Below are 18,003 nucleotides of genomic sequence, written 5' to 3' on the forward strand. Positions count from 1 at the left end.
ACTGGTTTCTTTTTCCCCCATTCTTCTATTTTTTCTCTTTTTCATATTTGTGGATTATGATTTTCTTCCTTTTCTTTTTACAATGCTCAGCTAGATTGTTTGCTTTTAAGCACTTTTTTTCTTTCTTAAATTCAGAATTTAAAGAGATGGATAGAGGCAGAGGAAAAAGAAGTAACACTGCCATCTAGAGGCTGGAAGCTTGGAAACATCATTTTTTTATTTCCTTTGAACATTCGACTCATATCTAATACTTCAAGGCTCTTGATTTTGTTTATTGAAAGAGATAGTGGGAAGAGTACAGATTGTTTGTGCAGGTGCTCTTCTGGAGTACTATCAATTGCTGGAATGGAGTGAAGAGAAAATCTTGACTTGAAAGATCATAGTGAACTTGTTTGAAACTTAACGGAAAAGCTTTCAATGTCTTAGTGGCAGTATAACCTGGAAGAATGGGCAACATGAAGAAGAAAAAGAATTAACATTGCAAATGATTATGATTGAAATTCAAAAAGTACAAATAAGTACAAAAACATTGAAAAGAGGATGGAGAACATAGAAGAAAAAACAAAAAATAGAGGGAAGAGTTAAGAATATTTATCAAACGATGATGAAATTTGAAGATAGAGTTCAAAAAATTGAAAAATATGAAAAAAGTGATACGAAAATTGTTGATATTGACAATAAATTGAGCGTGGTTGGAAATGACAGAAGTGGAATCTTGAAAGGAGAGATTAATGAACTGGAACTCTATCTCAACCCCAAAACATGAAAGAAGAAAAGGGAGAAAATTTGGCAGAAATAATGAGAGAAATTTTGGCAGAAGCACCAGTGATAACCAAAGGCAAGCGGATGGAAGGACATATGGAGGGTTTCGAGTCTATACAAGATATGCAAGGAACAACAAGGTGCCAAGAAAAGTCCACATAACACTTATCAAGAAAACAATTAGAATAGAAATACCACAAATGGCAGGAAGGATACAGGATGAAGAAATGAAATATTAGAATAAAAATTAAGTTAAACTTAGTTAAATTTATAAAATAAAGTAATAATAGTTATAGCTAAATACATGATTAATAAGGATAATAATGCATGTGTGTGTGTGTGTGTGTGTGTGTGTGTGTGTGTGTGTTGTATTTGTGCTGATAAATAAATAAAATAAATAAATAAAATAACAAAGGCAAGAGTAAAAATATTGGGTTTCTGTCTGGATGGTTTCTTATGATGAGCCGATGGACAAAGAATGGAAGCAGTGAACTTCCTCCCATATTTGGGCATACCAGGGGTTGCGACTTTATATACATACATACATACATACATACATACACACACACACACACACACACACACACACACATATGCATACACACACACACACAAATACACACACTAGATTGATAATATGAAATTTTATATAAATTCTAAGTGAGGACTATGGAGAGGATGCTTAAAAGCTTTGTTATAAAAGATAAATAATTCTATATAGAATAGAATATAAAGATATAATACTATTGGATGAATTCAAGATGATGCAAATGCCATAATATAAATTTATCTTAAATTTAGAATAATTTATATAAAAAGGATGTAATAATAGCTATAGTCAAATGAATGTCTAATAACCATAACAATTGTATACATATATATTAGAATGATGATATGAGTTTTTATGTAAATTGCAAGTGAAGACTGTGAGAAAACACAAATGTTTTGTAACCAATCAACACACTGTAAGTAATTGGAGAAGGATTTTTATTTGTGTGTTTATGTCTGTATGTTTTATGTTTTTTTGTCTAAAAATAAAAAACATACGCACGCACGCGCGCACACACACACCTGTGTGTGTGTGTGTGTGTGTGTGTGTGTGTGTGTGTGTATTCTGAGGTTTTCGCGGGTGTTAGTATGTAGGTCTTTGGTTATTTGGGTTTTCTCCCGCATAAAATTGGAAGTGTCTTGGCGACGTTTCAACGAAGTCTCATTCATCATCTTCAGGCTTCTTGCTTCCAGGAATATGCAAGGAACAACAAGGCTTCTTGCTTAATTGCTCCTGGAAGCAAGAAGCCTGAAGATGACGAATGAGACTTCGTCGAAACATCGCCAAGACACTTCCAATTTTACGCGGGAGAAAAGACGAATAACCAAAGACCGACCGACCTACATGCATGCATACATACATACATACATACATACATACATACATACATATACACAAAGAAGGAACACCACTCAGACCCATTGTCAGCTCCATAGGCTCACCTCTACAGAATCTTGCTAAATTCTTCGCCAAACAACTTCAACCCTACACAGAATCCATTATCTCACATGTACAAAACTCACTCCACTTCATAGAAACAATAAAGAAACAAAACCTACAACCCAGTGACCTACTCGTGAGCTTCGATGTCATATCCTTCTTTACCCAAGTGCCTATAAAAGAAGACTTGACAGCTTTCCGAACAAACACAACCCCCCTAAACACTTCCTGGACCTGACCAACCACTGCCTAACCAACACATACTGCATCCATAATGGACAAAGATACAAACAGATAGAAGGAGCACCCATGGGATCACCCCTCTCACCCGTCATCGCAAACTTATACATGAAACATTTTGAAACTAACACCTTAGATAAATCTGAACACAAACCCAAACTCTGGCTTAGATATGTTGATGACACTTTCGTGATTTGGCCACAAAAACTGGACTACTTCCTCACACATCTCAACAGCCTACAACCCAAAATACAATTCACTATGGAAATAGAAGCAAACAACCAACTTCCCTTTATGGACGTCCTAATCTACAAAAAACCCAATGGCTCCCTAGGACACACCATCTACTGGAAAAAAACACACACCAACCGCTACTTAAACACACAATCCCATCACCACCCTGCACAGATCAACTCTGTAGCCAAGACCCTCATCTCCAGAACCAAACGCCTAGCTGACAAAGACCATTTGAAAACTGAATTACACACTCTCATAAACGTATTAATCTCCAACAGATTTCAAAGAAAAACAATTACCAACCTAATCCAAAGGGAGACTCCCCCCCCCAAGAACCGAGACACAGAACAGGACAACAGCATCACCCTCCTCCCTTACATCAAAGGCACTACAGATAAAATCAGCAAAATTCTCCACAAGCACAATATCAAGACAGCCTTCAGCACTGACCAAAAAATTGCCAACATCTTAAAAAAACCCAAATACAAGATCCAGCTAAAAAACCAAGGAGTCTACAAAATACCATGCAAAATCTGCCCTGCCACATACATTGGACAAACTAATAGGAGAATAAATGCACACATTGCATAACACAAGAATGCAGTCAGAAAAAAAGAAAAAACTTCCTCCCTTTTCCAACACCTTAAAGCAACAGGACATGAAATTGATTTTGAAGGAACCAAATTAATCTCCAAAACAGAACACTTCAACAAGAGAATAATTGTGTATATGGAAGCCATCGAAATAGAGAAACACCCCCACAACATGAATAAACGTGGCGATACCTCCCACCTACCAGATATCTGGAAACCAGCCCTAGTCAACAAACGAACCCCACCCATCACCCAGCTGTTACAACACAAAAGAACAATGGACACACAGCCAGCACCTCAGCCACTCAGGATGATATGAAACAGCCGACCAATCTACAAACATCAACTCCATCTACCAATCAGGATGCAACTACACAACCAATCAACCCACTTACAGCAACAAAGCCAGCACTCCATGTACCCCCAACAAGATTTATAGAAAGACGGCAGGTCTGACCACACCAAAAACACTTGCATGCATGCATGCATGCATGCATACATACATACATACATACATACATACATACATACATACATACATATATATATATATATACACATACATACACACACACATACATACATACAGGCAATTGAATAACAAACCCTATCTCAAGAAATCTTGGGTCACTAAACTACTGAGGTGGTTGTTGTACAACAGTCACATTCATTTAATGATGTTGCAAAAAAAAGTGAAATAGGGGCAGTCACATGGGTAAGCCAATTTATTACCATGACAACTTTTGATTGCAATGGGCAGGCTCCATAAGAACTATCTGTACTTCTAAATTAATTTTGTACCCATAAAAGTTAGATATCAATGTCATGTTATCATTGATATTAGCCTTAAATTGGGCAAAAGATTTATATACAGATACAGAATACACCAAATGTTCTTGGACCAATCACTTTCTTTCATCCTGTCATTCATGGGGGATTCTGAAAATAAATGAGAATAGCATGCTTACAATTTTTTTTTGTATCCTAAAAGCTAAAATGCAAAACATCTTAATTTGCTTTAAAAACATAAAATAGAACCTAATAGTGTTAAGATGCTTTTTTCTTTCTCAAGTTGGTGATACATTTCGTGTATTATCAAAACACACAAGGAAAAAGAACACAAGGGGAAAAATCATTCAAAACCTAAAGATAAGATAGCACTCCAATTGCAGTAGCCTCTATAGTTTGCTAACAAGTAAGCTTATCAATAGACTTTGGCTCTGCCATGTTGCCCTTCAGATATAACATGCAGCATGCCAGAATCATACCAAGTTGAATGAGGTTATTTTCAGTACATGCATTGCATATTTCAGTTAAAGAGTTAGTTACCAAGATTAAAAATAAAAATTTTTAAATGGGATGGGACATCTGTTTGGAACCTCTATCTTAATGCATAGCCAAAAACTTAATAAAAATAACCCATTATAAACATTATAATCATAATCTCATTCTATTCTGAGATAGAATTAAATTTATTAAATTTCACTCGGCTATATAATCTATATCAGTCATATGATATTTTGCGTTTACTGACTATACCCAATATTTGTTTTGGTATAGAAAAATGACCAAAGGGCAATATAATCGCACTGTTCAAATACCTGAAAGGATGTCACATGCGGAATGCCAAGACCTATTCTTATTGCAGAATACAAGACATGAGATAATGAATTTAAATTACAGAAGTGCCAATTCTAATTGAATGTTAGGAGGGGAAAAATCCTTCTTTATAATTCAGTAGTGAAACTAATTAGCCTGAGAGGTGATGATCCCCTCTATGAGCATACATTGAAGCAGAAAATAAATATCAATTCTTTAGAATGCATTAATTTGGATGCGAGAATTAACTAGCAATGCTGGTCCTTTTTAACTTTAAAATTCCACGATTCTAGAAACACACATTTAATTTCAAGTAAAGCTTTTGTTTTGAAAATAAAATCTAATAAATGCTGTAGGAAAATCATGTACAATTCATAATTGAAATCTGCATTTGCCTAGCCAGCTAAAACAGTAAATTATGAAACAGGAACATTTCTGTTCTATACTTTGCAACTCCACATGCATTGCTTAATGAAATTTCTGACCAAAAAGATCTGGTGTGTCATCAGTCACCTCCCTTGCCCACAAAGAAGATGATATATCAGTTTTTTCTCCCCTTTGGAACCTCAATTTAGCAGACAGAGAAATGCCTTCCTGCAGGCAAGAATGAACAATCTTGCCCAATTACAGAGACATGTTGTGGGCTACGAGTTATTTTCCAAACATAAAAGGGAAAGGGAAATTGGCTATCCATATATTAACAGGTTAAAACAAGCAAACTTGCAGATGGATGGAATCAAAGTGCCTTATCTGAGTAACCTTAAAATTAATTGCCCTTCAGGGATGTTTTTTCCTTGATGTGCATTTTTCCCTTGAAGCAGAACTCGTATATCAAAAACATACCACACCACATCAATACAAGAGAGAAGAAGACAAACATATATTCCCTAAGATTCTATATCTATCTTTTTAAGTTTGCTACTCTTTTTAGACAAATATGCAAAGCGACAGGTTAGTTTTTTTCAAAAAGATTTATGAACAGATTACATTTTTTTCATATTTTTATCACAAAAAAATGTCGTGGCAATTATTTGTGCCACAGAGTACCTTTTTAAAAATATTACACTCAAGCTTAAAAATGCAAATAACTAACAGCTCACATTTAATTATTTTGATAGTGCCTTTTATGCTGCTCAGATACTAGATAAAGAGTTACATTAGGTCTGCCAAGAATTGGCAGATTGCCTCGTTGCCTTGTTTTGCTTTTTCTCCAACAATCTAAATGGCATATTAAAATTTCAAAAGTAGGTCAAAAATTGTAGAAAGGTCCACTATCATTTAGAACTATGCCCAGAGCTAGCTACAATTCCTTGAATCCTAATTCTGAGTACTCCTAATACTTATGGTTTGTAGATTAATAATTTAATCACTATTATTATTATAAAGAAGATAGGCCATAAAGTTTGGAGCTCTCTAGGAAGAGGTTTTGCTGTTTGACCACTATGTTACCTTGCAAAATACATTGCTATGTCAGTTTCTGTTCTAGAAGTTATCTAAAAATGAATAAAGAGTAAACTAGAGCCAAATCAGACATACATATTTACCAGATACATTATAACAATCTATTAAGCATACTTTCATTCTGCATAACAATGCAGTTAGTCTGTAACCTACAATCACAATTAGAATCAAAATTACCATTGTTAAGCAAGTCAGTTAAGTGAGTTGTGCCTAATTTTATTACTTTTTACCATGGTTAAGTGAATCACTGCGGTTGTTAAGTGAATCAGTTAAGTATATCTCTTTGTTGCTAAGTATACCTCTTCCACCACTGGTTGTAACTCAAGGATTATTGTATTTCCTGCACATTTTTATTTTTAATGTTATGTGCAATTCACAACTTTTCCTCTCAAATTAAATCTATCCAGCTGGGAAGATAGTAAGATAAGACAAGATGAGACAAGACAATATTTATTGTCTTTTTTTTTTTACTGTGAGCACACTGGCACACATTGCAAATGAAATTCTGTTGCCTGTTCTAAAAAAAAAGGATGTATCTACCCATACACATATATAACACACATATATACACATACAGTACATACTGTATGTTACATACATACATACACACAACACACACACATACCCTAACCCAACCAGAAAATAAGCCCTAGCATGATTATTCAAAGCTCATAATATAAGTCCTAACCCAAAAATAAACCCGTTAAAATCAACAGCAAGATTAGTGCCATATCTCCCCCAAAATAAGACCTAATACATCCTGTAGAGCAAAAAAATAATATGACCCCATTTTATTTTTGGGGAAAACACTGTGCACACATATGTGTGTGCGTGTGTGTGTGTGTGTGTGTGTGTGTGTGTGTGTGTGTATCATTGTCCATTTTGAATACATAGTAGAAAGAGGCTACTTGATAATTTACAAGGTTAATACTATATGGAACAAAACTGTGACTGAATCTAGATGTTCTGCTTCAGATAACATGAAGCCTAAAGGTAACAAGGAGAACATGTGATAAAGAGGATATGTAGCATCTCAGACAATACTGGATAGATGGAAGGAGGTGAACTACCAATAATCTTTTCTGCCATCCTCACCACTCTCAGGATCGCGTTCCTGTCCAAAGCAGTAATGCTTCCAAACCATGCAATAATGTAATATGACAGGATGGCCTCAATCATCTTTCTATAGAAAGTAGTAAGGACAGAGGAAGAAAGATGTACTTTTCTTATGTGACACAGAAAATGCAGCCACTGCTGTGCCCACTTTACCAGTATCTCATTGTTTAGAAACCAAGCTAGCCTACTCATTAACTGCATACCCAGAAACATAATGCGGCTAACCACCTCCACAGGTGAATCATTAATACACAGTGATGTGTGGCTGTGCCTGCCATTTCTGAAATGAACAATGATCTCTTTAGTTTTTCCTACGTTTAAGATGAGGCTGTTTTTATTACACCACCAAATCCTCTAGCTCCTTGCAATAAGCACCCTCTTACCACCCTGAATAAGGCCCACTATTCTTGTATCACTTGCACACTTCACAATAAGGTTGGTGGCAAACTTTGCACAATAGTCATGGGTCAATAGGGTAAACAACAGTGAACTTAGGACATAGCCTTGAGGAGAACCTGTGCTCAAGAAAATGGTGCTAGAAACATTAGTCCCAACACACACGTACTGGGGCCTATCAATAAGGAAATCAAGAATCCAGTTGCATAAAGGAGTATTAAAGCCTAAAAGGCCCAGTTGTCTACTACATGCTGAGGAATGATTGTATTAAATGCCGAACTGAAGTTGACAAACAGCATTCACACATGAGTATTTCTTTCCTCTCAGTGCACCAAGCTCAGACAGAGAACAGAAGAAACAGCATCTTCTGTAGAGCAATTTGGACGGTAAGCAAACTGAAGTCAAACATTGGAGGGAGACTGGAAACAATAATGTCCTTTATCAATCTCTCAAAACATTTTATAATGATGGACATAAATGCAATTGGATGGTAATCATTAAGACCTGTGATCATATGGCGATTCTCAGTCATCCATCTTGGTTATCCCAAAGGTGCTTTTTTTCAATAGACAACTTTTTTATTTCCCATCTTTGTTGGTAGGCAGAACTTCAGCTCAGTAGTGTAGGGTTCTGATGGCTCCTATTTTGTATTCCAGTGGGTGGTGGGAATCAAAATGTAAATATTGATCTCTGTGTGTGGGTTTTCCATAAACTTCAATGTTAAAGCATTTTCCCCTTCACCAGCCCTGCTGAAGCCTGCAGAGTGCTTCTGGGACCTGGAGGAAGGAAAAACACCTCCGTTTTTGCAAAGAAAATAGCCTATTTTTCACCCATTTTTTCGCAAAAACGGGGGCATTTGTCCCTTCCCCCAGTTCTGTGGAACCTGCACAGTGCTCCTGGGGGATGGAGGAAGGGAAAAATGCCTCCATTTTTGCAAAAAACAGCCCGTTTTTTTTTGCAAAAATGGGATGCAGAAGTAGGGCTTTGGGAGGCCAAAAATGGCTGTATTCAATGTATAAGACGCACCAACATTTCCATGCTCCTTTAGTTGGGGAAAAAGTGCATCTTATACTCCAACAAAGATGGTATTTATGTCTAGTATATAAGCTCTCATACAACAATAGTGATAGATTATTAATATATCAAATATCAACCTTATTTTATACTATTCCATATGAGAATATTCACTATCAAATCAAATAGATTGAAAGAAACTAATCTTACCAAAGAAATAATGGCAGAATAGGAATAATTCCCAATTAAGAAGCAGTTTTAATGTCACCAACTACTATTTTAATTTCAAATTCTAGTCTAACTATATTTACTAAGAAATAAATTGCTTGTGTTCCTTAATTGCTTAAAATAGAAACCAATGTGACATAATTTATTTGACAGATTCATAATTAATCTGTGAAAATATTAGGATATGCAATAATATTTTTAGGATAGCAAGAGAAACATTGGACAATTTCTTCTCCCTTTTTCTTAGATTGCAGCATATACAATATGCTGGCTATTAGCATCATGCATCCAAATGGGAATCAGTTTTACAAGCTATTCTGTGCCTTGTACTTGCAAAACCAAACCAAATATCTTTTCAAACATTTTTATGGAATTATTCTTCCACCTCTTCCTTTTCCCCTCTTGAATAATGTGATTGACACCAGTGGTGGGATTCAACATTTTTACTACTGTTCTGTGGGCGTGCCTTGGTGGGCATCACATAGTTTGGTGGGTGTGACTTTGTGGGTGTGGCAGGAGAAGGATACTGTAAAATCTCCATTCTCTTCCCACTCCAGAAGGTTACCACAAAATCCCCATTTCCTCCCAATCAGCTGGGACTGGAGAGGCAGAGAATATATGGGGGCGGTACCAGTCAGAGGAGGTATTTGCCAGTTCTCTGAACTACTCAAAATTCTCCCTACCATTCTCCAGAACTGGTCAGAACCTGCTATACCACCTCTGATTAACACAAAATCTAATTATCAATTATTAATTGATGAAATCTCTGATATTTTGAAATTGAAGCTTCACTGAGTATAGGCTCCTGAATAGCAAAGACGACCGAATGTTCATTCTGACAATTACCACAGAGATTAAGCTATTCCAAGCTCATTTTGACTATACATTTAGTAAAATAAAGTATAAAACATAACATAGGTAAATAACCAGGTCGCTCTCAGGAATTCTTTTTGAACAGAGGGTAAAGACTTGCTCCAGCCACGGCTGCCCCTGTGTCAATCTTGGCCAGGTTTATTCCACTTCATCTGCCAGCACGTACCAGCACTGGAGGTCTCAAGGGTCCCCCACAAGATGCAGGTGTGATAGATTTCATTGTTAAGCTCATCTATGGGACATTCAACCAGGATCTCCTCAGACCATGTGGCCAGTCGACATGCTAGCTCACAGAAGTCCTGGGTGAATTCTGCCACTGACTGCAGCCCCTGGGTGATAGTCTTCATCCAGGCTCTGGCTTTGCGCTCTGCTAGAGGATCCTCAAACCACCAGTGGAGGGCTGCCATAAACTGGTAGCAATTTTCCAGTTGAGCATTGTCATTGTGAAGACAAGCCATCCATTGCAAAGGTACCCACTTCCACCCACTTCTGGATGGTCTCTCTGCTGGAATGCTGCATGGACATCTGGGCAAGTGTTTCTCTGGCTCTCCAATTTTCAATTGCCTCTTGCAGCAGATACAATGCATGAGATCCTTGTGGTCAGAGTTGTGTGGGGTATCTCACCAAAATCTCTATTACACACCTCCACTCTGCGGGATCCTTGATGGCCCCTGGTAAAAGTGACCCCCGGCAGATGCTCCTCATGATCTTCCCATCATTCTATGCCCAGTGACTGTCTCAGACCAGCTGCTCATCAAGCTCCAGATCTTCCAGTAATTCATCTCTAGTGTGCATGGTTGGGGGGGTTCCTCCTGGGGCTGAGGACTCTTCTTGGTTGCTTCCATGGGTTGACATTGAGTGCTCAGCCCCTACAGTAGATTACGGTCTCCATAATCTACTGTAGGGTCTTGGCTGACAAAGCAATTCTTACCTAATGTCTGTTCAATCCTAAGAAAGAAAACCCCTGACTCCATTGATTTAGAGAAGAGGTACTTTTACTAAGAATAAACTGATAGAAGCAAAAGCAAAGCAAGATCAGAGAAAATTCAGTGCAAAAGTTACACATTGTAAGTCACCCAAAACCCTTCCTCCAAGAGTCCACCCCAGAAAAACCAATCAGCATCCAATATGATGTTATGGGAAAGCTCTTCAGCTGAGACCTAGGAATCAGTTTATGGATGCAAACCTCCCTTCCAATTCTCATGGGAATGCTTCACACCCTCTCTCTTTCCCTTCCCATCCCAATTGCCAAAAAACTCCTTCCCATTTCCATGGCAGCCGAGAGCAAGCAAGCTGTAAACAACATGCTGGAGATCTGATTGACAAGATTAATAGTGTGAGCATTTTGTAACTAAGCAATTCCCATCACCAATGGAAGATCAATATGGTCAGCCTCAAAATGAGTTACTGTTTAGGAATATCAATTTATTGTCAATTGCAGAGGCACTATTGTGTGATGGAACCTGCTTTTAAAATTTGGACAACAATAGTTATCCCTGGCAATGGAGACTTCAGAGGAACAGTGAGGATCTTAAATTTCTGGACTGTGCCTAGACTTATGGAGTCAGCAATTTCCATAAAGTAAAAATAAAGATAAAGGTTCCCCACGCACCTATGTGCTAGTCATTCCCAACTCTAGGGGGCGGTGCTCATCTCCATTTCTAAGCCAAAGAGCCAGTGCTGTCCAAAGACATCTCCGTGACCATGCGGCTGTTCACTGTTACCTTCCCACCAAAGGTGGTTTCTATTTTTCTACTTGCATTTTTATATGCTTTCAAACAGCTAGGTTGGCAGAAGCTGGGATAAGTAACAGGAGATCACCCCGTTACACTGTATTAGGGATTCGAACTGCCAAATTGCCAGCTTTTCAATCAAAAAGCTCAGTATGTTAGCCACCGTGTCCACCGAAACTCACCACAGTTTCCAAACAATCTATCAAAACAAGGTAGTCTGCTTCCTGGCCACTGGGAAATATCAGTATAGCATCAAATTTTGTTAACGTACCTGCGCATGGAAATAATTGAGCCTTGTTCAGTGCTTGGGTGATTCCCCCCACCACATGAGCTTGGTGGAGGGGGGACATTTCTCATTTCCTTAGCCTTCGGGCTTGTCATCCAGGTGGTTGGTGGAGACATTGCTGTCTGTTGCCTCTTCTGTTGCCCTAATCCTTCTCTCTTTGATAAGATAGGCATATCTATCTGCCTCACCCATTCATCATAAAATATAGTCTCCAGATCCTTTATTCCAGGGGTGTCAAACTCACGTTGTCACAGTGGTGCACATAAGGTATTGGGACTTTTTTCCCCTTTGCTAAAATGGACATGGGTGTGGCCAGCACATGACGCATCCGGCCCACGGGCCGGGAGGCCTGCTTGATCCTCTTTGTTGTCAAAAGCTAAATTTTCACCAAGTTAATAAACCTACCCAAAGTATAACCTGACGCTTCAAGAGAACAATCCTCTCATGTAAATATAGTTTGTGAATAAATTTGTCAAGGCATACTGAACTTTACAATGGTCATCAGAATTCAGGAGCAACAAGATTTAACCAAAGGGGGGATTATCTTTCCATTACAACTCTTTGGGGCATCATAAAATATGAAACTGAAAACTGCCTATGAAAGATGGTGAAAACCTGTAGGTGGTGTGAGTTTTTTACATCTTTTAACTGAAGACTTGTTTATACATAATTCTTGTATTTTTAAATGTTATCCAGATGTGATAATTGTGATTAAAAGAAGAAATTGGGACAATTATGAGAGAACTTGCAATTTCTGATCATACCATGAAAGATCCTAAAAATAATGACTTTGACATGAAAAGAAAACATCAGACGTTATATTATGTAAGTTTTAGAATTTAATTTGTTTGCTGTAAAATGAAACAACCACTCTTTACTTGTAAAGCATTTTGCATAGCTCTACCTACAACTGTGGTTTACCTAGTAAAACATATTTAAGGAAATCATGATTTAAGACAATAAATGCACTTATAATAAACCATGAACCATGATTCCTAAATCTTAATGGCTAGATTCACAGAACTTGTTCAACCAAAATTAGGCATATTGTAAAATGACTTTGGCCCCTCTATGAGGACAGTGTCCATGTTTGGGCCTGTGAAACCCAGTTAAGCATAAGTAAATTGCTAACTATATTAGTGAAATAAGATGTTCATTTATTATCTAACAAGAATTATTTTCTGCTGAAGTAATGTTTGTATGAATTTATATGGCCTGCTTATTAAATCATTTCTGAACAACAGCCTTGGTTTCTAATACAAAATTACAGCTCTTGTGTGAAACAGAATGTGGCACTGGGGGTGAAAGGTCACTAAGTTATATAATTTTCAGGAGTCTGGAAATCATTAACACCAGAATATTGTATAATAATCCAGTGAGGTACTACGTAAGTGCATTTTCTGAAACTAAAATGTGTGAGTGTATTTGTGTGTTTCTATATGAAAACTGACTAGGTGCACTTTAAGAGTCAAATTTTAATTTTAACCATGGTCTTTTATATCTGGTACACTGGCATAGATGACTAATACATTTTACAGATAAATACTCCAACTATGTTGAACAACGTCATTATTTAATCTGTTGTTTTACCTAGCAACAGTTTGCATTTAGATAAAGGTTGTTGTAAGATGTAGCTAGTCCTGTACTATAATCAAGTTATGCAAATGCTGCCTTTGTTGGAGGAAGGTGTTGACACAGCCCTTATTTCAAAGATAAAGAAAATCAACATTGTATTACAAATGGAGAACTTAACACAGCTATTAAAAGATCAACTTTTAACTCTGAGTTTTATTTATTACAATGTAAGTAAATAAATAGTTGAACTGAACCATAATTCCAATTTTAAAGTAGGGTCAGGCTAGTCGTCACCAGTCAATAAAGATCTTTGCCATGGTGACTGGGCATAACTTGCATCATAGCCTGATGCATCTGGAAGCCATCAAAGTCGAAGCACTAATCTGTCTTAATATAAAGTGTCTATCTGAAAACTAGGTCTACCCTGATTGTATCACACAATCTATTCTGTTAATAGAAAGCACTGCTTAGAATATTGTTCCCATGTCCCCAGGCCTTGTTAATGCTATAAAATAGTAAGGATACTTCTACCATAAACTAGACCCAACATTTTGTTCAATGGGGTCGAATTTCAGGGACTGCCTAGACAAGTTCCTGCAGTTTTTTGGACAAGATTTTTCAGAAGTAGTCTGGCACTGCTTCCTTCCTAGAGTTGAGAGAAAGTGATAGGCCTAAACTTATCCAGCTGGCTTTATGTCCAACTGGGAATAGAATGAAGTGTCAGCTGGGTTCCAGCCAGATGCCTTAACCATTATAATAGAAGAAAACAAACTGCATCGAATGCAGAATTAATCAGATGAATTATCTGAGCCAAGGACTCCATTCCTCTCACATTTCATCAGAACTAAGCCATTCATCTTCCCTCTTTTCTTTCTGCCTTTTTTGGAGCAGACCAAAAGTTTTCCAAGAGACATCATACTACATCAGTTTATGCTATCAGTGGTTCCTGGCAGACAGAGATCCTCTTGATTCTATTTAGTGTCTATCAAGTATAACCTGAAAGCATTAGAGAAGGCTCATTCAGTTTTGGTTCTAGGACAAAATAGAAACTGACGTGGAGCTGCCAGGTTGAAAATAAGCCTTTTTAACATCCAGAAATATATCCAGCACTGTTAATTTACATTACATTAAAAACTGATCTTTCAGACAATCCTGTGGAGTAAGAGTAGGAATAGTATCAAAATCTAAATATTAACTCTTTAGGAGTCGTCCCGTCCCACCCGAAATTAACTCTCCATTGAACAAGGAGCAATATCCCATACTTCCTTAATATTTTCTGCTTGGAGCAACTAGATCTACAAGGATTGAGATCTGCAAATTAAATCTTTCTTCAACTACAAAATGGTACTGGAATTAAGAGTTGCATTAAAAAAAGTGGGGGCCACACAACAGTTGGATTTACACAACATCCCTATGTTTGCTTTATTAAACCAATTTCTAGATTCACTTAACTTTCTGAACCATACACTAACTACAAGAACTAAATTCACACTGCATGCTAGTCAATGTGATTGCTTGTTTCTGGCAGCAAGAGAACTGTTCAGTTACCCTGTAGCAAGATGGGAGGCCAATAAATTTATTTATTTATTCATACATACAGAGAGAAAGAGACTAGGAATATAATTCTGCCCAAATAAATATTTTTACTCTCAAGAAATTTAAGAGAGAACACATAAGGTACTGAAATGCCAGCTGTTAAAATGGATGGCACTTAAGTATGTTTAATTCCACCTGGATTGTGTCAAAAGATTTTATACATCTTGTATGTGCAACACAACTTCTCAATCAACTTATTTAATGACTAATTCAGGAATGACAAAGTGAACAGCACAAGAACAGTATATGGAATAATGACTTTCTTAAAAAGGAAATAAGTTATTTGTAAAAAAACAAATTAACTATAGAAAAATTCTTTTCTTATAGCTACTGCTATCAGAAGCAGCAACGACAAAAATTACAAAACAAGATTAAACCGAACACTAACTTCGCTAACAAAAGCAGGATTGCGAATCAGCCGTGCGCAGAAGCTCATTTATCCAACTACCAGCTTCTCGCCTACTGCTTGTGCAAAACGAAATATGCGGGAGAGAGCAAAAACACTAGAGATTTTACCTTTCAGCCTCAGCTCCCCAGTGGAGCGCGCTCGTTGGCTGATTCGCCGGACCGGCCAGCAAAGCAAAAGGCGCCCCACGCGAAAGTGGCTGAAAAAGCTTCAGAAACAAAGCCCACGCAAGAAAGGAAGCCTTCTTGGGCCTTTGCTGTCTTCAAGATGCTCCAACACAAGAAGCTGGCTCAACAATGGAGTGAAAAGCAGAAGTTCTGCCAAAGCTCTCTCTCTCATTCCTTCTCTCTCTCATTCTCTCGCCCCCCCCCCCATCCCTCCCAGGTCAAAGAACAAATTCCTTCGCTGCCTGGAAATCCAGCAAGCAGGTGGCTCCCTCTGTCTTTCCTCGGCATTCATATCCCCGCTCCCCTTCATAGAACCGAGGCAACAGCTGGCTTCTGCGTTCTACCCCCTAGTTTCCTGCCTGCTGGTTCGCCTTTTTCTTCTGAGCTCTCAAAGAAAACGGAGAAACTATGCTGCTCGTCCTGTATCTTTGAAAAGCTGTTGGATCTCGTTTCTGCAAAGAAAGGCCGAGGTAAAGGCAACTGTTAACTTTCCAGCAGAAGGACAGCTGAACTCCTTGGACGGGTGATTCATGGGATATACCAATAGAGCAGTGGTTCCCAAACTTGGCAACTTTAAGACTTGTGGACTTCAACTCCCAGAATTCTCCAGCCAGCAGAATTAAAGTCCACAAGTCTTAAAGTTGCCAAGTTTGGGAATCACTGCAATAGAGATAAGAGGACCCCAGCCAACAATTCTCCCAATTCTTCCTCTCTAGACTCTTGTGACAGCTGAAAAGAAGGGAGGGGTTGAGACCAGAGGCTACTCTGCTGCTCCTGCCCAGGAGCATAGCAACATGAAGGAACTTGCAGAGAACAATTGTTCTCTGAAAAATGTGCAAGGGGGATTTTATTTTGGCCATGCATTGTAGCTCTATGTTGCCACCAATTCTTATTGTAGAAATGCTTTTCCATTCCTCAACCGATGGAATTCTACAGAGCTCACCCACCCCACCTAGTCATATGAATCTGCCAAGGAAGCATTTCTACTATGGGCCATGATGATGGAGCAGAGGAATATAAAATGTATTCTGATATTAATTGGCGTTACTATTCACAAATGAACTGCTAGCAGAATAGTCAAGATTTGTTCAAATTGAGTTAAATTCCTAGAGATTCCTCATACCTTTTTGATTAATTTGCCCTCAAGTCATTTTCTACTTCTAGTGATTACATCCATATAATTTGCCTGGCAACAAGAGAGATGGTAGTGGGTTGCTAATGCTTTCTTCTTTAATTTTGTTATGAATATTTCCTTATCTAGTCTTCACCCCTGGGATTCCTTTCAAGTAATTTCTACAGCCAACCCCGCATAACTTTCAGAAATCGGTGACAGTTGGCTGGGCAAAGTGAATATGGGAGTATCACACATTCTCAATTGATCAGACAATGCCTTGTTCATATTGAGGATGTGTGTGCATTGCAGATTAAAATGTGGTTGCCGATTTATGACTCAATGGCAGTGTTCCCACAACTCATCATACTCAATAGATGTTATTTTTAAATAAGTATTATATGCTCTAACAAAAGATATTAGAAAAATGTTAAAACATCCAAGATACCAATACTTTGAACCCTTCCAGGCATCAGTTTTGATTTGTTAACAAAATGCAATTTGATGTGTTCCCTGTTATTCATTTCCAACAGAATGGTTCTTCTGACTCTATTCCTTATAAAAGGGAAAAACATTTTCCTTTGAAATGCAAATATTAACTAGCATTATTTCACCAACTCATACCATTTACTGATATGGGTTGATATTTATAGGAAGGATTCCTCAATTGCATATTTTATTTCAATCTGAAATCAGAACAAATATAATATTTTCTGTCTTCTTTCCCCCAAATTTCTTGTCACTAAAAAGTTACAGCAGTTTATTATTCAGCAAGCTTCCAATATCGTTGTGTATATATTTCTAAGGTTGATCTTTCAATAGTTCCAACCCCCCCACCCCTAAATTCTCTTTTTCTCTTTCTCTCACACACGCAGGGAGAGGGAAGGCGAGGAAGAAATAGAGAGATCTGAATAGAAGTTTATAATTTGGCCATCCTAGTCACCATCATGTGGAAAGACTTGAACAGACATTTACTGCTCTCTTCTGTATTACTAAGACACATACAGGAATGGGATGGGAGAAGGCAAAGAGGGAGATCAGACAAAGTAAAAACTATTTGTCTGACATTCTTTGCAACCTCTAGATTAAAAGAGCTATAGCCATTTCCAATTGTAGTACAA

The 18,003-nt window shown here is 37.7% G+C and overlaps 1 protein-coding gene across 2 annotated transcripts in view; it reads right to left on the minus strand.

Annotated features, from left to right (window-relative positions):
• The window catches only part of TNS3 (tensin 3), a 149,826-nt gene extending 133,860 nt beyond the window's left edge, over window positions 1–15,966 (minus strand). For both annotated transcript variants that reach the window (XM_014065299.2, XM_087713157.1), the window contains exon 1: window positions 15,715–15,966. The gene's annotated coding sequence lies outside the window, so the exon portion shown is untranslated. The remainder of the gene's footprint in view (window positions 1–15,714) is intronic.
• Between the last annotated feature and the right edge of the window lie 2,037 nt (window positions 15,967–18,003).

Source organism: Thamnophis sirtalis, unplaced genomic scaffold (genome assembly GCF_051295495.1).
Source record: "Thamnophis sirtalis isolate CommonGarterSnake01/CBP01778 unplaced genomic scaffold, rThaSir2_p1.2 scaffold_4, whole genome shotgun sequence".
NCBI lineage: Eukaryota > Metazoa > Chordata > Lepidosauria > Squamata > Natricidae > Thamnophis > Thamnophis sirtalis.